We start from the raw sequence: 23,886 nt of genomic DNA, 5'->3' as shown, positions 1-23,886 counted from the left end.
CATAGCACATTTGCCTGCCTTTATTATTGTTGTTTAATTTGAATGATGCAAGTAAAAATCGTAGTTAATATGTTTTGTTAGTTGACTAAATACACCAAATTGGTATTCGGATAATTTCCATACAAAATGCATTTATTGGAAACTTCTGAAATGAATGCAATTCGATATTTAATATAATTACTACGTTCGCATAAATGTTCGAGAATCAGTAAAAGTTTAAATTGTGTTAAAATGCTATCTGCAAATATCAACTTGTGGTACGGTAGTTTATGTGTATAGTTAATTTATTCTTATAATATATAAATGTGTAATTTGATAAGATTTTTTACTAAAAAATAATAAATAACGAAAAGAGCTAACCAACTATTTTTAAAAATCATGTAACGATTCTCCTGAAGCTAACATAAACTGTGACGTTGTATGACAGATGTTGAATATTTGGTATTGCTGTGACAGCGGTAACTAAAACTTTAAAAGGGGCAAGACCGCAGAATCTGGAAATGATGAAAATCTTAGACAAGAAAAGAGAGAGGACGCGTAATCGTATAGAATTGTCTGAAGCCTAAATTGGTACCAACCGGCACCAAAAAAGTTGCCAGGTCACATTTTATTTCTTCAGTAGATTGAGAATAAGTAGTAGATATATGTATCAATAGATAGATTTTTTTTATTTATAATTGAACACTGACATAATGGTCACTTTTTGAACATGATTTTATCATTACATATTTTTTACTACATGGATATAGTGTTTCATAATACAATCAGTAAATTGAAATTGAAATCAATAGATCTACTGAAAAATCAGTAGACCTAGTAACCCTGCAAGAGGTAGTAATGGGCAATATACAGTCACAAAACATGGCGGTGACACCGAAACTGGCTTCACTTTTCGAAGGTTTATTAAATGAACGTTACCTGTCCTCTCTTTCCTTGTCTAAGGAGAAAATACTCTAGAAGTATTTGAGAGTTACTATAATATTTAAGGCTAAATGATTATTATATAGGGTGTTTCAAAAAGGTATGTCATAAATTAATTACACATTCCGGGGACAAAAATAAATTGATTGAATCCAACTTACCTTAGTACAAAAGTGTGCACAAAAAAAGTTACAGCCCTTTGAAGTTACTAAATAAAAATTGTTTTTTTGCATTATCTCCTAAACTACTTGACATTTTGTAATAAAAATAGACACGCTACTTTCTTGTTCTGAAAGCATTTTTCATACAAAACAAACAACAAAATCTAAGCGCACAGAAAAATTTTAAGGTGGGTGTGCAGCCCTAAATCCCCCAAACTTTTGAGTACGTTCAAATCAAATGAATTTTGTAGCATCATTAGTTTAACACATTATTTTTAAAACTTTTTTGTCCCTTATCACTTTTTCGAAAAGCTAGTTTTTTCCTAATTGGCCATAAAATTACAATTAGTCTCTACGGATACAATAATTACAAACAGTTCCATCAATAATAGTCAATAATTTAAATCTATCATTTATTGTGTGAATAAGATTAATATTAAAAATTTTGATATTACAATGGCTTACATATTTCAGGAAATGGCAGATATGCATTTAACTTTGGATAAGTTGGATCAGATTAAATTATGATTCCAATAAACTATCGGAAATATAGTAGGTAAATGTATAGGTAATAGTGCAGCAGCCGCAAGGCGTTATGCAGTAAAATACCCCAATCGAAATACACCCGATAGGCGATTATTTCTGACCATTGATCGTCGTTTACGGGAAACGGGTATATTCCAACCGCAAGTTGCTGGCAATAGTGGTCGTCCAATAATGGATGCAACTGATGAAGATATTTTAGAAATCATTGAAGAAGTCCCTGGAACAAGTACAAGGGTAATAGCTGCTCAACTAAATGTTCCTCACGTAAGGGTTTAAAGGCGTTTGAAGGATCAGCTGCTTTAAGCCTATCATTTAACAACAGTTCAAGAGTTATTGGTTAAAGATTATCCTAAAAGGATTGGATTTTGCGATTGGTTGGAGCGATTGGATAACGAGCACATTGGAGCCGACAAAAATCCTCACGCCAAAAATACGACTCATCACCAAAGGATTTTCAAAGTTAATGTTTGGGCAGGAATTGTGGATAACAATCTAATTGGCCCAGTATTTCTTCCCAACAATTTAAATGGTGATAATTATTTGCAGTTCTTGGCAAACGATTTACAAGAGTATTTGGAAGAAGTAAATATTGCAATAAGGCAATATATGTGGTTTCTACAAGATGGCGCTCCACCGCATTACAGTAATGAAGTCCGGAAATACCTTTGCAGGCAGTATCCTGGCCGGTAGATTGGAAGGGGTCGTGACGCACCTATTTCTGGGCCACCCAGAAGTTCAGGTCTTAACCCCATGCACTTTTGATTTTGGGGGTTTATGAAAGAGAAAGTGTATTCTGTAACAATAGAGGACGAACAGCAATTGAAAGTTAGAATAATTGAAGCTGCAAATCAATTTTGTCAGAAAAATATGACTTTTCAGCACATTCAGTTTTCCTTATTAAAACGAGACCGAATGTGTATTAAAGAAAATGGAGGACATTTTGAACATTTATTGTAATATCATATTTATAGAGGTTATAGACATTTTTTGTACTTGTTAATTCATTTAATCCATTTATTTAGTTGCACGTAATTTTTTAAAGGTTAATGAAAAAGGCCGTAACTCAATAAAAACCGTTTTTTGAAATAAGTGATAGGAGGCAAAAAACTTTTAAAAATAATTTGTTATACTAATGATGACACAAAATTTATTTGATTTAAACGTACTCAAAAGTTTGGGGGGATTTAGGGCTGCACGCCCCCCTTAAAATTTTTCTGTGCGCTTAGATTTTGTTGTTTCTTTTTTATGAAAAATGATTTTAGAAAAAGAAAGTAACGTGTCCATTTTTATTACAAAATGTCAAGTAGTTTAGAAGATAATGCAAAAAAAAAAAATTTTATTTTTTAAATTCAAAGGGCTGTAACTTTTTTGTGTACACTTTTGTACTAAGATAAGTTGGATTCAATCAATTTATTTTTGTCCCCGGAATGCGTGATTTAATTTTTGACATACCTTTTTGAAACACCCAGTATAATGGGTGACAAATTGTCACATTGAGGATATTAGTAAAAGATAAGTTGTGTTGTATTTTTAGATGACTAAACGTTTTAATTTCAAATTTCAGAGTGAAAGAACCATACGCAACAATATTTAAGATGGATTTAATTGGTTTCTTTTTACTTTATCTTAATTGTATTTTGGATCATATTTGAAGGTAACATGTTAGCTTTAGCTATTAATTGGCTACATTGAACCTAAGTCACCTAGGTACAAATCGACATGTGATTTACATGGAAGGAACATCTTTAATAAAATATAACAGTGAAATTTGTTCACCCCATAAAAGTATTACGGGGATTTTGTTCCCTTAAATCCGTCCAAATATTTGTATACGTTCCAATTAAAATATTATTATTGTAGTACCAGTAGTTAAACACAATGTTTTAAAATCTTTTTTGTCTCTGAGTACTTTCGTAAGTCAGTTTTTATCGAGATGGGGCTACTTTTTTATTATGTAAAAATTCTCTAGTCGGCTGTATAACACTTGTTGCTATGGTTACTATGTATTAAATAAAAGCATCAACAATACATATTGTCAGTAATAAATATTCCAATTATTGTGCATTTGGGATTATTAAAAAAAACTAAATTTTCTATTATGTACAATGGTGTACACGTTTTCAGCAATGGCAGGTATGCATTTAACTCTGGGTAGGTAAGTTTGAGCAGGCTAAATTAGGGTTTTAGATAATTATTGGTTATTTGGTAATTACAGGTGAATGCCAAGGGAATAGTGCAGCAGACGCAAGTCATAATGCAAAAAACTATCCTAATCGAAATACACCAGGCAGACGATTATTTCTTTCCATTGATCGTTGTTTACAAGAAACAGGCATATTGCGACCGCAACGTGTTGGTAATAATGGTCGACCAAAAGTAGATACAAACGATGAAAAAGTTTGAAAGCAAGTGAAGAAATTCCTGGAAACAGTACAAGAGTAATAGCAGCTCAATTAGATGTTTCTCACATGATGATTTGAAGAAGATTCAAGGAACAGCAGTTTCTTCCTTTCCACTTAACACCTGTTGAAGAATTACTGAATGAAGATTATCCTAAAAGAATGGGATTTTGCGATTGGTTTTTACCGGAAAACACACAAAATGTCAATTTTATTAATCATGTTTTGTTTACCGACGAAATACCTTCAACAGTAATGGCAAAGAAATTTTAAAGTCAATGTTTGGGCAGAAATTGTGGATGATAACCTAATAGGGCCATTATTTCTTCCAAACAATTTAAACGTTGAAAATTATTTACACTTTTTACGAAACTTGTTACCACAGTACTTAGACGAGGTCAATCTCGAAGTCAGGAAAAATATGCTGTTTTTAAAGGATGGCGCTCCAGTGCATTACCATAATGAAATAAGAGAATATCTTTTCGATCAGTATCCTGGACGTTGGTTTGGAAGAAACCGTGATGCGCCTATTTCTTGGACACTCACAGGTGCTGATCTTAACCCAATTGACTTTTGCTTCTAAGGTTCTATGAAAAGGGTACGTATATTCCGTATCAATTATAAACGAACAACTAAGGAATAGAATCATAGAAGCTGCAAATTGATTTTGTCAGAAGTCCATGATTTTCTGAATTTTCCTTTTTAAAACGATGTCGAATGTGTATTAAAGAAAATGGAGGTCATTTTGAACATTTGTAAAATCTACCACATATTTGTAAAGAGTTAAGTAAGATTACAGAGACCTGGTAATAATATAAAAATTTATTTATATGTTACATCTTGTTAGGTACTCAGAAATTTTGGAACATATTCAAAAAGAAGCTGCATCTTGATAAAAACTGGCTTATCTAAAAAGTACTAGGAGGCAAAAAAGTTAAAAAAAAATGTGTTTAATTATTGGTATTACCAATAATAATTTAATGGGAACGTATACAAACAGTCAAGGGGGTTTTAAGGGAACAAAACTACTATAAAATTTTTATGGGGTGTACAAATTTCACTTTTATTTTTTTTAAATATATTCCTGCCGTAAGAAAGCCACATATCTATTTTCAATATAAAATCTCTAACAGTTTTCGATATAGTAGAAAAAATGTATTTTTATTATCTAACTTTAAAGGGCTGTAACTTTTTTATGTGAACATTTGTACTAAGTTAAGTTAGGCTTAAACGAACTATTTTTGGTTTCAGAATACGCGATTTAATTTATGACCTACCTTTTTGTTACATCCTGTACACTGACTGTATACTGACCGACAAAAAAAGTAGCCACCCTATATATTTCCGAAAATAATAATTGATTAAAAATTTTTTTCAATCATACTATTTCATATTGTATACTCAACATCTTTCATGTTAAAAACAAAAATTGGCATTTACTTCTTGATTCGTTAGCATAATTTAATTAATAAGAAGGCTACAAAAAAAATTGTGTATTATCGAACCGAATTACAAACAATAAAAATTACGAGTGGACAAAATTGTCTAATATTGGGTATTATGCCCTAAAACCTCAATAACCGTTTGCATACGATTTGAAAGGGAAAGTTACAAATTTTAAATAAAAACTTGAGGAATATCTTCATATTCTGCACGAAGCATGTTTTAACGTTCTGCAAGGCTTTCTGGCTGGCCTGACTTCCTAGTAGGCCTAACCCTACGATGAAGTTCTACGTAAAGATGTTCGATAATATTTATATCGGGGCTGCAGGCTGGCCATTGCACTTCTCGCATTCCTACTTTTCCCAGTGGATAAACTACTTTGCAAATCGCAGATTTTGGCGTCGAACTCTTCTAACCCCTTTACTTTCGACAAGCAAATCACGGGTCAGAAAAAATCGAAAAAAATACAAGAGTCCAAAGCACTAAGTGGAATAAATATTTAATAAATCAATAATATGCAAATAAAATCCAAGAGCAAAACAATCTAATACACCAACTAAAAGAAGCACGGCGAGTATACAGAGCAAATTATTGTATGTAGTTGCTATTGTCATATTAAGATTTTCACCTTTTGTGTTACCACGATATATTAACGTTTTAAAATCTTCTTTATTCTCAGCTAGTAGGTCAGCAGTGTCTGCATAATACAGTATTTTCACATCCTCATTGTTCATTTTCTATTCTTTTTCTACGCGCACTTCCATTATTTCTTTATCTGAGACCACTGTATATTTTAATGAATTTTAAAAATTCAGCGTTTACTCGCGCTTTAATTGTGTTTTCTTTATAAACGTCTTTGATTTTTCTAATTAAGTTTGCGGATTTTTTGTTGCACAGTAATTCGATAACATCGACCAGCTGAATTTCCGTACGTATACTTAACTGGAAATCTGCTCTATTATAATCAACGATTTTTTCTCTTGGATATTGGTCTCTTGATAAATACAGCATCTGTGCATGATCTTTCAGATCGAAATTCTTGTTTGTCTTTTGGTAATATTGTAAAAGTATATATTTTGTTACTATGTACGTAGTACGTGGTCAATTGTGGTTAGAAGGTTTATTGTTATGTGAAACAACGAAGTGCTAAACAAACAAATCAGTTAAAGATTAGTCAAAAAAAGAGTAAATTAAACATCTTGTGGCAATGGAATGGAAATAAATCTCCTGTCCAAAACTATATAAATAGTACAAGATCCCACTGCAGGATCACTACGTTGATCACGTAGTTTATCAAACTCACATTATTACATGCATTTAAAATTAGGGGAATACATTGGTATTAATTATAATACATTAATAATAAATTATAATGAATTAATAATAATTAGTTTTTGACAAATATTATATCCCCTTTATTTATTTTTATATCAAATTAAAGATCATTTTTTCTTATATATATATATATATATATATATATATATATATATATATATATATATATATAAGGTTCTTGAACTCCTAAGTGGAGCATAGAGCTTCAGTGAAAACGCGCCATCGGGTTCTATTTTGCGCTAAGGCCTTCACCTCATTCCAAGACTTTCCTTGGCCTCTTATCTCCATGATGGATCTTCTCTAAGTTTGTACTGGGCGACCTATTTTTCTTTTCCCTTGGGTATTCCACTCTAGGGCAGTATTTGCGATACTGGAACTATTTTTTCGGAGTGTGTGACCGATCCAACCCCACTTTCTGGACTTAATTTCATTTTGTACCCTCTTTTGTTCGGTCAGGTGTAGCAGATCTTCGTTTCTGATGGTGTTAGGCCAGAATATACGAACAATTCTTCGTAGACATTTGTTAACAAAGACCTGCAGTTTGTCTGTGAGGGTGTTTGTCACTTTCCAGGTTTTACATCCGTAGAGTAGAACAGACATGACATTCGATCGGAATATTCGGATCTTTGTCCTTGTAGTATACTCGCCAGATCTCCAAACAGGGTTGAGCGTGCTGAAAGCTTGTTGGGCTTTTTGTATCCTCATACGAATATCGTCTTCTGTACCTCCGTTTTCTGTTATGACACTTCCAAGATACGTAAAGTTTTCCATATTTTCAATCTGCATCTTGTCGATAGTAAATAGCGTGTTATTCCTTGCATTTATTCTCATGGACTTGGTTTTACTAATATTGATTTTCAAACCTTTTTTATTGGCTTCAGTGAAAAGTGTTTCCAATTGGTAAGCCAGATCTTGGAACCTTTGACCTAATAGGCAGATATCGTCCGCGTATTCTAGATTGCTTAGGCGTGTGGTTAACGTCCATTGTATCCCTCTTTTGTCGGAGTCTAGTTTGGAGAGAACATAGTCTATAGCTATGTTAAAAAGAAACGACGAAAGCACGCATCGCTGTCCAGTAAGTACGTCGAATTCGTCACTGTTGATCCCATTGTGTGTCACGCTGCATTTCGCATCAGTATATAGTGACTTTATAATAGAAATTATTTTTTGCGGGATGTTTCTTAGCTCTAAAATTTTCCATACAGCAGCGTGAGACAAGCTACCAAAGGCACGTTCAAAATCAACAAAAAACATGTATAGGGGTGTGTTCCATTCAACCGATTGTTCCATTATTACCCTCACAGTATTAATGTGGTCTATGCAGGAGGATTCTGGTCTAAAGCCTGCTTGATTAGCTCAAAACTCAACCTTGTTTGTGATTCTTTTCAATATGATGGTGGTGAAAATTTTATTTATGACAGTAAGCAAGGTTATTTCTCTCCAATTTTTACACAGTGTGAGGTTGCCTTTTTTGGAAGCTTGATAATGTTACCTTTTTTCCAGCTCGCTGGAATGTGGTTTGTTTCCCATACCTCTCGGAGTATGGGGAGCAAAAGTTCAGCAGTCAGATGCGGATCAGTTTTAAGTATTTCAGCAGCAATGTTATCGATTCCCGGTGACTTGCTGTTTCTCAGAGATTTGATAGCTGCTATTATCTTCGTTTTGGAAGGGCCTCGCAAGAAATATGCAAGTCTTTATTTATGCGGGTTTTCGACAATTTCGTCTGCATTGTCTCTGGGAATACCTAGCATATTCTGAAAATGCTCTTTCCATCTCTTTACTTGGTCATCTGTTGTAGTAAGTAATTCGCCTGTCTTGGATCTTACAATGTTCGAACAGTTAGACCCTTTTTGTGTTATTCGTCTAGTCATTTGGTAAAGCTCTCTAGTTCTGTTGTGTTGTGCAGCTGTTTCTGCTTGTTTTGCCAGTTCTTCGGCCCACCTTGTTTTGTCTCTTCTTGCTTTTCTTTTAACTGATTTATTTATTGTTTGATATTCCTGTTGTCGGTGTGCTCTTCTTTCTACAGTTCTTGCTTGCAGGATAATTTTTTCTTAATATGATGATATACAGTTGTCTGAGAAAAAATGGTCGAAAATTAAAGTTGCCAGCTGTTAAAAACGTGAGGCATCAAAGATAACGTAAAATAGAGTTTGGGCGCAATGACACTGGTTTAACAAGTGATAATATGTATGTTATTATAAGAGGGTTCTGGTAACAAAGTCGGCAATCTCCATTATTTTGACTTTTGAATAAAGCACAAAAGAATGCTATTCATTTATTTTAGGTGATATCGAAACAAATATAGTTTAATTTATAAGACAATAGCAAACAACAGCAAAATAGTGAAGAAACTCTAGCGAAATTATTAACAGTTTTTTTTTAAATTTAAAAAAATAATGGAGAATGTAGGAAATTCGGTAATAAAATAATAAAAGATTATTATGATACCTTGGAGAATTTTACAGATAATTTTATTAATAATAGCTCATAGAAATAAAAGAGCAACAGCAAGTTTTGTTTTTAAAATTATGTAATTTAAGAAACAAAATATTATATATTATACTAAAATAGAAGAAAGTTCTTAAAAAAACTCACAAGCTGATTCCTCTCTTATTTCTTTAGTATCTGGAACTGTATCAGCACTTCTTTCCTGAACTCCTAGTTACTCTAGTTGATTATTATTGAAGATAATATCCTTTTGGATCATAAACAAGAAAAACAGCAGTAAGATAGTAGCAACAGAGATGGAATGCCTGCGAAGATGCTGCAGAGTAACAAGAATGGATAGGAGAAGTAATGACGAAATAAAGCAAATAACATCAATAGAAACAGACATATTAACATATATAGAACAATAAAGACTAAAGTAGTATGGACATGTAAGAAGAAGTAGCGACAGCAGATGGATAAAGAGAATAACCGAATGGGCCCCATAGGAAGGAGGAAAAGAGGACGACCCCGAAAAACCTGGAGGAACGAAGTAGACGACGCCATGAGTAAGAGAGGCCTAAACGATGGAGAATGGGACAACACAGAGAGATGGAAACGGTTGAGCGAGGGAAGGCAGTGAATACTGTAGAATCCCTGAATATATATAATATCCTTAAAAAACTTGAGTTCTTCCATGGTTCTCCAAGTATTTCCAAAGTGCTTGGTGAGAATTTTATCAAGTAAGTTTACTTTTTGCAGACCACTTTCTACAGGGTGTTTCAAAAAAAGGTAACCCCGTCTCTAGGGTAGGTAAAAAACTGAAAAATAATTGGGGTTTGCTTAGTAAAAAATTGTTGTAACGCCATCCGTTTTCATGATACAGGGCGTTCAAGAAAAAAAAATTTACGCATTTTTTACGATTTTGCCGAAACTACTGGCAACATTGTAATGAAATTTTATATGAATATATTTTGGAAGTTGATACATCCCATGAATTTGTTTTTATATCTGATTCTCATAGAAGGCCGTAGTTACACGGATCGTACTAAGTATTAGTCAATATAACTTTTTTAAGAGTATAATTAATAATCAAAATTTTAAGTAAACTTAAACATCATTCAATTTACACGAAAAAGGTACTCTTGCTAAAACTCGATACTGTGTACCGTTTTCGGAATATTTTGATTTGAAAATTATGAAGTAATAATTGATGCTGGTATGAAATAATTAGTAATTAAACAAAAATCACAAAAATAAAATTAAATTAATGACTAAGAACATAAAATAAAATTCAATTAGGTACAGTAAGTGTTCACAATAAGTGTTCACAATGCCCTCCGTTTTCGCGAATACACAAGTCTATTCTTTTTTCTAAATATTCCATTAACCTTCTAAACGGTAGGGGATCAGCTATGATGTCATTAAATTGACGTTGAATTCTTTCTTCCAATTCTTGGCGTGAATTTACCTCTGTAGCATAGACTTTTTCCTTAATATACGACCAAACTGCGTAGTCCAAAGGGTTAAAATCGCATGACCGTGAAGGCCAATGAATCGGAGCTTCTGCACTTCTACCAATCCATCGATTTGGAAAATGATTACTCAACCAATTACGACACCTATCAAAGTGTGGTGGAGCTCCATCGTGCATAAAAAATAAAGATCTTCGCTCGGTTAGCATTAAATCTTCAAATATCTCGAATAAGGAATTGTTTAAAAAATCAAGATACATATCACCATTTAAATTTCCAGGTAGAATATGATAACCTATTAATTTGTTACCTAAAGTTGCTGCCCAAACATTAACTTTAAATGAGTGTTGGTAATGTGATACCCTTTTGACTCGTGGATTCTCATCACACCAGTAGTGTACATTATGGGAGTTAAACATACCTTGTCGCGTAAAGGTGGCCTCGTCCGTAAACAGAATGCATTTTAAAAAATTTGGATTGTGGGCTGTCCTTTGTTGCAATGTTTCACAAAAATCCACTCTAACCGGTAGATCATCTGGCAAGAGCTCTTGGACTTGTCTGTAATGATAAGGATGTAATTGCTGTTCTTTCAGTATCCGTCAAGTACTTGAAGAAGAAGTATTTGTTTGTCTTGCTACATTCCTTACGCTAACTGTTGGATCTTGATCAAGTCAATTTCAAATATTATTTTCTTTATTAATTGTTCTTGTCGTTCTTGGTCTACCAGAATTTATTTTATTTGGTCTCACATTCCCAGTTTCTCGACAACGTCGTTCAACGGCTCTAAATGTTTTTTTACTTGGTAAGTTTCTTCTAGGAAACTTTTCTGCATAACATGTCACAGCTGCACTAGAACATCCTAAACATTCGCCTAAGGTTAATAACATGTCAGTGTATTCAACATTTGAGTACATTTTGATTTGATTTCACAAATAACAAGGTTTCAAAACTCTAATTATTGTTAATTTATCGTCATAACAATCAATAAATGTCAGATTTCCATGGCACACTTGGAGAAAATAGAGGTATTAGAACTTTATCATTACTACCAGCATTAATTATTACTTCATAATTTTTAAATCAAAATATTCCGAAAATGGTACACAGTATCGAGTTTTAGCAAGAGTACCTTTTTCGTGTAAAATTAAATGATGTTTAAGTTTACTTGAAATTTTGATTAATAATTATACTCTTAAAAAAGTTATATTGACTAATACTTAGTACGATCCGTGTAACTAGCGCCCTTTATGAGAATCAGATATAAAAACAAATTCATGGGATGTATCAGCTTCCAAAACATATTCCTATAAAATTTCATTACAATGTTGCCAGTAGTTTCGGCAAAATCGTAAAAAATGCGTAATTTTTTTTCTTCAACGCCCTGTATCTTGAAAACGGATGGCGTTACAAAAATTTTTTACTAAGAAATACATAATTATTTTTCAGTTTTTTACCTACCCTAGAGATGGGGTTACCTTTTTTTGAAACACCCTGTATAATAACGGGGTCAATCATATAGATCGTACAATATTTCTTTAAAACGGTTTTAAATGTCTGCAAATCATTTCTGCAAATAATTTTCCTCTAATGGTAATATTTCTAGTTTTGCATTTTATTAGAAAAAAGTGCTTTGTATTTTTAAAAGAACAATGCCTTGTTCCAGTGTGTCTAAAACCACTTGAGATTGTTCTTTTTAATTAAACACTTTGCAATTTTGCCCTAAGTAAGTGACTGTAGCTATTTTTAAAAACAATTACAAACACGCTTTTGGGTGCGATATAACTTCCAGTTTCTTAATATCTTTCTCAATATCACCAAAGACTCTATCAGCTGGCAAGATAAATGGCCTACCACCGCAAAAATTACCTCGATGATTTGTACATGCTTTGGTGCTCTTGATGAAAGCCATTTGCAACACATTCATTAGCGTAGTGTTCTCATTTTGGCCACTGCAGCCATCTACCGTTAGCCTAATGGTGGTTACTTTAGAGTGAAAATCAATTTTGTTAAGCCTGTCAAAAACGGCAGAGAAAAAATTTCATTGGAACCTTTTTCAAATTCGTCCTCTATCCAATAATACGAAAATACATTTTTTTGAGTAAGCTTTAATTAAGAGGTAGAAAACTCACTTAGAAAAACGCTCCTTGATAGACCCATTGATCAAAGAAGAAGAACAAGGTTCCTTGATAACATCGATGAAGACATGAGAAATATGTGAATACGTGGTTGGTTGAGAAAGGCGATGGAGAGGAACGACTGGAGAGAAAGATGATGATTGAGAGGTTCTTTAAACTATGTCAAAATTATACAAATACAGTTGCCAAAAGTAGTATGCACTTTGGTCGGGGACCTTAGGAAGTATAAGGTTTTTTGACAATTGAAAGATAGTGTTATCAAATCATCTCGTGATTCTTTAAGCAACTCAAAAAATGCAGTATCTCTTAGCTTATAAATTGTTCTTTTAACAATTAATTTTATCTTCTAGTCTTCATCTGTAGATCTTTTAATTTTTTCTGCAAACTAAATGCATAGGGAACACACATCCGTACGAGGAGTAGTAAAGCTAAGGTTATACTTAGTATTAAAAATCATTCTAAAGTATGAAGGTCTTACTCTCTCCTCTGGAGAACACTGATTAATATACATTTGGTACATCTTTTGTATTGACAAATCGGAAGAAAATTAGCGCATACGTATGGAAGAGAAACAATAATGCGACTTAATACTTTTAAAAGTATTAATAAATTTTTGAACTGATTCTTATTTTCCTTCCTTTTTCTGTCACCCCCTCTTTTTTTCGTAGTTGCTTCTCCTATTTTTACAAATGATTTCATAATATATGTAAGGCGATGTTTCGTAATATTTAGTATGTTTTAGAAGGCTTTTTGACACACTGGAATATTTTGCTTCATTAAACTATTCATTACAAAGCATTTCACAGACGTTGTTTTTGCTTCATGTCTTTTTTTACAACTGTATAAAATTTTAGAATATAATAATCTTGTCTAATCTTCTACTTAGCTGCATAAAACGCATGATAAAAACACTTAATATATCTCATTGTTAGAGAAGAACATTGATAGGTCTTCGTTTTGAGACCGCAAGTAGGGTATTGTTTGATGAAGAATACCTGAAAGGATAACTTTTTTAAAGAATATTTGTAATACTGACCTTATACATAGATTAAACAAATTGTTATTATTTTTTTGATTAGTTTTTCATAACATGTAAAATGCTTTTAATAATAAAATAAATCAAAAACATTATATGAATAAAATCTGAATCCGGATGTGCTCTTAAACCTAATCTTTCGAGTAAAAACTACAACTAAAATTTAAAGAACGTACCTCATTTTTCTCCGTACATTTTTCCGCCATCTGTATGGATTCGTTTGCGAGATTTGTTGTTTTAACAGGAGTTTTAATAGTTTCCCTTTTAAAATACTAACAAAATAAAAGTAAAACAAACAGCTTGGCACCTTGGTTAAAAAGAAACTACGAGAAATTATAACGATAACAATTCCAGCCGACTCATAGTGGTATATCACATAGTCGCTACGAGGATTCTCATTGGTCAAAGAGGATATTGCCGACTTTGATTCTAAACTGTTTATGGAGAGTGCCGTGTTTGATTCTTAGGCTAAATTTATATGCTATTTCATTGGCGGATAATGCTGTTTTTGATTCTTATTCTCTTTATTTTTGTATAGTGTTTTAAAATACGAATAATTTGATGAAACTAACTCAATTTTGGTAAAAAGTGAAGATTGCCTACTTTGTTAATAGAAACCTCATATATCTATTGACGCAAACTTTTAATTTCACACAACTGACCATTCAAAGCAGTAGCGTTGCGCGCTAGCTGTCTTTTATTTTATCTTTGATACCCTGCGTTTTTAACAGCTGACAATCCTAATTTTCATCCATTTTTTTCTCAGGCAAACTTATATTATCATATTAAGAAAAAAATAGCTTTAATTTGATATAAAAACATGCATATAAGTAATGAGCAGCGTATTTTATTAAAAAAATAAATGAACGAAATAAAAATTGTATCAAAAATTAATTACCATTAATTGAATTAAAAATATTTATGGCCACTTTTTAACTGGCAACCTATTATCATTTTATTCTCATAATTTTAAATGTATGTAAAAATGTGAGTTTGATTAAATACGTTATAATAGCCAACGCTCAAGTTGGTTTAACTTTGAAAGTGGACTCGGCCAATAAAATTTCTCCCATAATAGAAAATATAGTAGTAAAGAAAAGATAACAAGCATCAGGACGTAAACAATAATTTAACTTCATATAATATGTTTATTACAATGTACTGTTAAAAAAATATGTTTCTATCACGATTGATTTTTTTTTTTGAGAAACACCTAAAGTTAAACAATGTTTATTTCATTTAAGTATTTGAGTTTGACACCCCTGGCCTAGAATATGAAAAATATTTAGAACATATAATAATATATCTAGTAATATTTTTTGAAAGTGGTATGTTGTTATAACCGGTGGTACTGCGCTAATTTTGTTTTATGTACATTTGTCATCTCCTAAAAACATGCAAGAGGACCACATCAGTGCTCGAGTTAAGTTTTTTAATGATATTTATACTTCTGTTAAAATATCTGATGAATGGCTTAGGGCTATTGATGCCACACATTAAAAATTTTTCTTCGGAGTAATCATAAAAAATAAGCAGTCAATGCAAAAGGCATCTAGATGAAATTCAGTTTGACTTTAGGAATGCGCTGGGTACCCATGAGGCACGACTTACGTAAAGATATTTATTGTATGTGACTTTTATTGATTACCTAAAGTCTTTCGATAGGGTACAGTATGGAACACTTTTAAATATATTACGATCTAAATGTATTGACGGTAGAGACCTACATGTCAATGAAAACTTGTATTGTAAGTAGAAAGCAGTCGTACAAGTCGATGGGAGATTATACGACGAACGTTATAATATCTACTCGGATATAATTTTCAAGCTTTGCAAGGTAAAGGCTTTGGAGCAAAAATCTGAATGTGAACTTAATAATAATCGTAGGTATGCTGATGATAGTATTATCCGACGCGATAGTCTGAAGATCGATTTCTCATCAAAAACATGTCTAGAACCTACATGTCAATGAAAACTTGTATTGTAAGTAGAAAGCAGTTGTACAAGTCGATGGGAGATTATACGACGAACGTTATAATATCTACTCGGATATAATTTTCAAGCTTTGCAAGGTAAAGGCTTTGGAGCAAAAATCAATGGTGAACTTAATAGTATTCGTAGATATGCTGACGATAGTATTATCCTACGCGATAGTCTGGAGATCGATTTCTCATCAAGAATTATTGGATTGTCTAAACACGCAAGAAAGAGAAGAGGGTCTAAAAATGAACACTTCTAAGTTAAAATTTATGATATCTAGTCTTCAACCTCACAACAATGAGATCCAATTAAAGATATCAAATGCAGATTTAAAGCAGCTTGTTCAAAGTTTCTAAAAATAAAATCATTTTTTTAATAATCACAGCTAAAGTCTAAATTACGTTAAAGAATTATTAAATACTGTATTTGGTCAGTGTTGTTTCATGACACCTAGAGTTGGACTGTGAAGGCTGATTCGATCAATCACCTAGAAGAGTTTGCAATGTGGTTGCATAAAATAATGCTTGGAATACCCTGGTCAGCGATAGAGACCAACGAAGCTGTGTTAAATAAAGGAAATGCCATTCGCAAGTAATTAAAAAGAATTAAAATAAAAAGAATGTTACACCTAAGGTATGTTTTCAGAGGAAACCGGTACAGAATCCTTCATCTTATCATGAAAAGTAAAATCGAGGGCAGCAGAGAAATTTAAAGAGAGCAGATGTCATCGCTTAAATACATTCATGATTGGACGTGAATAAGCATTGCCAAACAAATCTTTCAATTAGCTAAAGACAGTGAAGAACTCGTTAATGTAATTGCCCACGTTAAGAGGACCTAATATGACACCGAAAGAATACATCTTCCATAGGTATAAAGCTCTGGCGCAAGTTTATGTTTTTACAGCCACATACGTAACTGCTACGGCAAGGATTTTTAATACGAACCATCCAAAAAAAACGTAAGTCACCGATACGTTAAACATTTAACTGATAAGTTTGAAGTTACAGGTGACGTTAGTAGCACAAAGCACGAAGTAGAAGTTAAGTGCAAAATAAAGTAATTGAAAAGGTGGTATTGGGTCATTTACACATGGATAATCGACACAACTATCTCGTGCATCTGGTGCATCTGCATCTAGTGTTTATAGAATTATAAAATCCAATAAATTCCAACCTCATAAAATACGATTACTTCATCAATTAAACGAAAATGATTCTGATCACCGGTTTCGATGTTGTGAACAATTTAGTGAAATCATAAATAACAACCAACATCGCTTGTTCAATACGTGTTTTCCAGACGAGTGTGCTTTTATGTTAAATGGTGAAGTAAATAGACATAATTGTCGTTATTGGGGTAACAGTAATTCTCATTTATTCATGGAGACACATACACAAACACCTCAGAAATTAAATGTATGGTTAGGCAATTTAGGGAATCACGTTATTGGACCATTATTTCTTAAAGGAAATCTCAACAGAACAACTTATTTATATTTGTTAGAAGACGTTATTGATCCGCTCATCACTGCCACATTGGAATCAGTGAATTGGAATCACCAAGACAATTTTTGAATCAACGTTTTCCAGGGCGTTGGATTGGCAACCTTTCAAATCATGTCACTCAACCACACTTGCTATTAAAAAAAACGGGCGCTTGATGCGGGGCAGTAGGGGGTTCTTCTTCTTCTTCTCGTGCCACTCCTAGCGGAGATTGGAAATCATCATGGCCACTGCGACTTTGTTAGCAGCGCGCCTAAAAAGTTCAATCGAACTACACCCGAACCATTCACGTAGATTACGAAGCCACGATATTTTTCTTCTTCCCACACTTCTTTTGCCCTTAATTTTGCCCTGCATGATATTTCTTAAAAGTTCGTACTTTTCACCTCTTACAATGTGCCCCAAGTATTCCATCTTTCTAGTTTTTATCTCATTTAGAATTTCGCATCTTTTGTCTAAAGTTTGGAGTACTTGCGTGTTAGTGACGCGGTCCATCCATGATATTCTGAGAATGCGCCTATAGTAGGGGGTTACATTTTTTATTTTTTTTATTTAACATCCAATGTTTATTGCAATCTGTCTCATTACAAACAATAAGCAATATGTATAATTTATGTACAATAACATAGTGGGAAGTTGCCCAGTGGCTAGCACCCAGGTAAAATATAATATAAACATAATCTATGATATAACAATTAATTTAAACTTTCACTTAACAAACAGAGTTTAATATAGATAAACATCACTGACACACATATGAGAATTACAAGGCTAAAAAACACAAATTAAGGAAAGATTTAGAAAACACCAGAATAGAAACTTGTTATTTTACCGCACCATGGCACTATGCTCTATTTCTCCTGATTTACTAGAGGTCCGAAGGGTCTGGTCGTTTTAATCTTCTTACGTGTGAAATGTTGAGCAGATCCGTGGCCAGCGGATTTGGATGGGAGGATAGTCTGTTCTTGTATACAGAGTTTACAGCAGATATTGCTTCGCAAACTGTTGGTAGCTGTAAATCGTGGTGTAATCTGTGGTTCGTGATATACCAAGGAGCATTACAGATCTGGCGCAGTACTTTCGATTGGAAACGTTGAAGTTTTTGTATGCTGGTATTACTTGCTGTACCCCAGATTTGTGCTGCTAATTGCCATACCGGTTTTAAAATACATTTATATGTCAGAAGTTTGTTCTCCAGGCTAAGATTTGATTTTCGACTCATGTACCAATACATTTTCCTGTAGATTAAGATGAGTTGAAGGCGTTTCTTCCAGATGTGGATACCCCAATTAAGTTTGCTATCCAAATGGATTCCTAAGTATTTAACGACGGTATTAACTGGTAGTGGAGTGTTGTTTATTGAAACTAGTGACGCGACAGCTTTTTTAAAGTAAACGTTATTTGTGTTGATTTTAAACTGTTAACTTGGACTCGCCACAGCTTAAGCCAGCTCTCTAGTTTAAGTAGGTGATTTTGTAATACCTGGGCTACTTCAGCTGCTGTAGAATTTAAAGCCATGATAACTGTGTCATCGGCATATGTAGCGATTGTTGTATTGGTCGTCGTTGGGAGATCTGATGTGTATATTAAGTAGAGGGTGGGTCCTAGTATACTTTCTTGTGGAACTCCGGAACCCCTTGTTCCGGGGTTACATTTAAGCGAATAAATTTTGCATGAAACTTTGTCCCCCCTTCCCCCCAATTGACGTGTTTTTTTTAATTTTGAAGAAACTCTGGGTTTCTAAGTTTCTGGGGGGTTATATTTTCGTTGAAACACACTGTATAATAATGATAATGTATTTAGTCGATAGGTGAGGATAGCAATCCTGTCTTACATCTCTTTGAATAGAAACTACCTTATTAAACTGACTTCCCGCTTTTACTAATAGAGATTTTTATCGAGTATAATTTACGTTCTATTAAAAATTGTCAAGAGCTTTATAGTTTTAATAACTTTTTAAGGTATTACAAAATTTTTGTAAATTAATTTAAATTTGTTACAAGACCTTATTGTTCTCCTTTGTTAGTGTTGTATAATTTGAATGTTGACGATAAACACAAGCTGTAGTTAAACGGCTTTGGTCATTGCCTGACTACGCCGATCGTTACTGCTATGCCACCCTCCCCCAATACATTACATTACATTCCGTCGGTTCTTCTAATTAATCAATTTCTCTAACAGTATAAACATTTCTGCTATATATTATGTTTTAAGTATAAACTATTTGCATACTACAAAAACAGAACTTTAATATGAAATAATGTTTTATTAGCTTCTCTTTTTTGTTTATAGGCAAGCGGTAAACCCCCAAAAAGTGCTTTAGTTTGCGATACATCCATAACTTGCTGTTAATCGGGTAAATTTGGTACCAAAATATTTGTAAAAGGTGGGGCAAAAGTAATCAACCGATGTTCTTTTGCTGTGTTTTTTGCGATTTTTGTGTAATAAAAAAGTTTGGATCCGATGGTGAAATTTGTTTATTTATTCTATTAGAATTTATTCAATCGAGTGGAAAAAATAATATCGACTAAATGGTTGCTATCAGAGTTGATGACCTTTTTTGCATTTTCTATTCCTCTTGCCAGAACTTAGGACGACAGATTCTCTCATTCCCATATTTCTTTTTATGTTCTGTAGAAGTCATGTTTTATCTGATTTTAGAAGGTCTTCCAGTGTTCCTTTTTTTTGTCTGGCCAAAGTATTCGTTTCATTTCTGCTTTGTTTATAGTGATTATATGTCTCTTGTGTTTGTTGTGTTCTGTCTTGTAAAAAAGCTTTCTTTTTTGATTTTTGTTTGTGTTGGTGCCGCTCTCTTGGGTGGGAAGTATATCAGGATTATTCTTATTTTGCATAATACTAGGCTATGGTCGCTACATACCATAGATTTATATTGATAAATTTTAAACTAACTTTAGAATACTGGATCCAAAACTATAATTTGGAAGTTTTGATGACCTACATTATAATGACCACTTTACTATTATTATTATATTCAGCTCCTACAATAAGAAAACCACTAATAGAACTTTATCACTTTATTTAACTTTAAAAACGCTGAATGGTCAAAGTTTACTTCAAAAACCGATGTGCTATTATCGTCATTAACTATTACAGAGAATATAAACATTACTTTAGTTTAAATATGTTTACCTAATGCTTATCCACTGCAGCCGAATCTCATATCGTTAAAAAAACCATCTTCTCTACCTACAAAATAGTATACTGGTGGAACTCAAATTTTAATAATGCCATCCGTTTATTTAAGAATGCTTTAAACAGATATACGCGAAATAAAATTTAGGAAAATCGTCTACACAAACAACTTAAAACTAAAACCAAATTCATTAATAAGCAAACCAAAAGATCTTCATGGCAAAATTATACTTTCTCTCTAACACACAATGCAAATCCCACTCAACTATGGAAAAATTTCACAAATCTAAGGCAAGAACACTAATTTTAAGATTTCGTCTTTAATTTTTAACAATGTATGTTCGAAGTTTATTATTAAATAATGAAATATGTCGAAGATAAATTTAATAAAAGTAATACAGCTTCCCCTCCCAGTTATTTACACAATCAATCTGTCTCCACCTTCTCATCAACTGCACATGATGCCGTGTTTACCATCACCCTCTTTACCCTATATGAGCTGAAATGTGCCTTATCTTCATGCCTAGATCTGCTGCTGGTCCCGATGACATCCCTTATATCTTTTTAAAACATCTCTTTAAGGCATATCTCTTTAAACTCTAGAAATATTTAATCTTATCTAGAACACATACAAGTTCCCAAATATTTGGCGCCATTCTATAATGATTCCAATTACAAAACCTGATCAATCTTTTATAACTCCTAAATCATTTCGAGCTATTTCTCTCATTTGTACCACTTGCAGACCTCTTGAACAAATCATAAATAAAAGACTTTCTTGTTTCCTTGAAAAACATAATATTCTTCCCGAAACCCAATCCGGCTTCCGACGTCACCGGTCTACTCTTGACAACCTTGTTCTTCTTAAAAAAAAACATTCCTCAAGCAATCAATAATCAGCAGCATTTGTAAAAACTTTTCAACTGGAAGAATCGGTAAAATGCTTCCTACCTGTATGCTTTCTTAATATCCTCCTAAAAGTTCCTCAAGGATCTGTAATAAGTTTATTTCTATTCATTATTTCAATCAACGAACTATGCAAGCCCTTTCCTGCTCTCATAAAATATGTTCAATACGATGACCTAATCATCATCATCATCATTTAACCCGGATCTATCCACTGCTGGATATAGGTCTCCCTCAGTCTTTTCCATGTATTTCTGTTTTGTGCTGTTTGCATCCAATTTTTGTCGATCCGTTTTATGTCATCAGACCATCTTGTTGGTGGACGACCTCTACTTCGGTGTGCTTCTTGTCTCGGTCTCCACTGTATTATTCGCTGTGTCCATCTGTTATCCGACATTCTAGCTATGTGCCGCGCCTAGTTCCACTTAAGGGTCATAATTCTTTCTATGGCATCTGTCACTCCTGTTCTCCGTCTTATTTCCTTGTTCGTGATCCTATCCCTACGAGAAATGCCTAACATCGATCGTTCCATGGCTCTTTGGTAACACAAATTTTATTTCTTACTTTCTTGGTTAGTGTTAATGTCTCTGCACCATATGTAAGTACTGGCAACACGCACTGATTAAAGACTTTTCTTTTAAGACACATAGGCAGTTCTGATTTAAGAACATAGCTTAGCTTGCCGAATGCCACCCAAGTGAGTCCTATGCGGCGGCTTAGTTCGCACGTTTGATTATCTCTTCCTATGCGTATTTCATGTCCTAAGTACTTATATGAGGTGGTTTCTTCAATATGCATGCCATTTACTAAAATCTTTTCGCTTAACACAAGATTTGTCATGATTTGTGTTTTTGTGTGGTTGATTTTTAATCCTACTTGTAGGGAGGCTAGGTATAGTTTCTCCAGTTGCGATACTGCATCATCGATTCTGTCAGCAAAAAGGACAATATAGTCAGCAAACCTCAAATGACTAAGCATTTCTCCATTGACATTAATTCCTTTTTCACTTAGATTTGCGTTCTTAAACATATGCGTTCTTAAACATGTTAAGGTGTTTAAGACCTAATCATTTACAGCCACAAATCATGTTTGATTTTGTATCAGTCCGACCGTCTGACGAAGCAGTGATGGTGAAATGACATCATAACACTCTATTGATACCGATTTAAACACAACAGGTTGGGGAATTGTGCTCCTATGTCATATATTTGACTTTGTAATTCATTAACGCGATAGCAAGCTATTGCTAAAAGATGTACACTTTTGCACGTTTCGCATAGCGCAAAGGACATAAAACGATATTGTTAAATCGTTTTCAAACTACTTAGTAGAAATAAATGACAGACTTACAATCGACATCGATACAACTTATTATACATCGACCTAAAAGTCACTGACATACAATTTTTTGTCGCTATCTACTACGTGTATTAGAAAGAAATGGAACAAGGAAAAACCACGAGAAGAACGAGATATAGTTTTACTGGGAATACTAAATGATAATGGTAATAAGATGCACCTCTCTTACATTCTTCCATTATTGTTTAAGAAAATTTACGACTTAGTGAATTTATTTTCACAAAGTCTGTCTAAATTTATGAATATTTGAGTAGTTCTGTAAAATTATTTATATATTAACTAAAGCAAAGCTCAATAGTTAACTGCTCTCTATATATTAGAGAATCTAAAATATTTAACGTGCCAAGGGTGAAACTAACAGCCGTAAAGAGAATTTATATACAGCAATTCAGACATTTCCCGCATCCAGAGGTGAAACGGAAATCCGCGAGATCCACTATTCCCTGTCACTTACATAGTATGCTGACGACGGTTCGTCGTACACTTTTCGTTACTTACAAATTGTGCTACCGCGAAAGAAGCAAAGATTTACTTTGTATAGTTAAGGTTCTAGCTAAAAAGTAAAGAGTAAGCTTTTCTGGCTTATAAACACTCGTACTTAATTCGATATATTTAATCGTTTAAAATAAATATAACCCCAAGAAAAAATAGTGAAAGTTTTAATAATAGAAACAGGTTTTTAAAAAAAAAGTATAAAACAGAGTGAAGGCAAAGTCAAATATATTATTTTTTATTTAGTAAAACATTTTTGGATATCCAAGACAATCGACGAATTTTATGTTTAACCTAAATAAAATGGGGCAACTTCAGAAATTACAAAATCGTAGTATGCGTATAATATTAAGAATGGGCCTATTGACACCAATAAATTTAACACTGAATATATTGAACTGTTTTTCGGTATATCAAAGATTTTAATATTTTGCATTGATTTTGGTTTGGTTTTTTTTTTGAACCTATTCTCTATCCTTCCATTGTTGGATGTAGGTCTCCCCCAGTTCTCTCCATCCTTTCCTATCTTGAGCTGTTCTCTTCTATGTGGAACCTCCTTGTTTCCTGATGTCATCTTTTCAACTCATCTGTGGTCTGCCTCTTGATCTCTTTG

This window comes from Diabrotica undecimpunctata, chromosome 7 (assembly GCF_040954645.1).
Source record: "Diabrotica undecimpunctata isolate CICGRU chromosome 7, icDiaUnde3, whole genome shotgun sequence".
NCBI classification, from domain to species: Eukaryota; Metazoa; Arthropoda; class Insecta; order Coleoptera; family Chrysomelidae; genus Diabrotica; species Diabrotica undecimpunctata.
Note: the sequence above shows the minus strand (reverse complement) of the source record.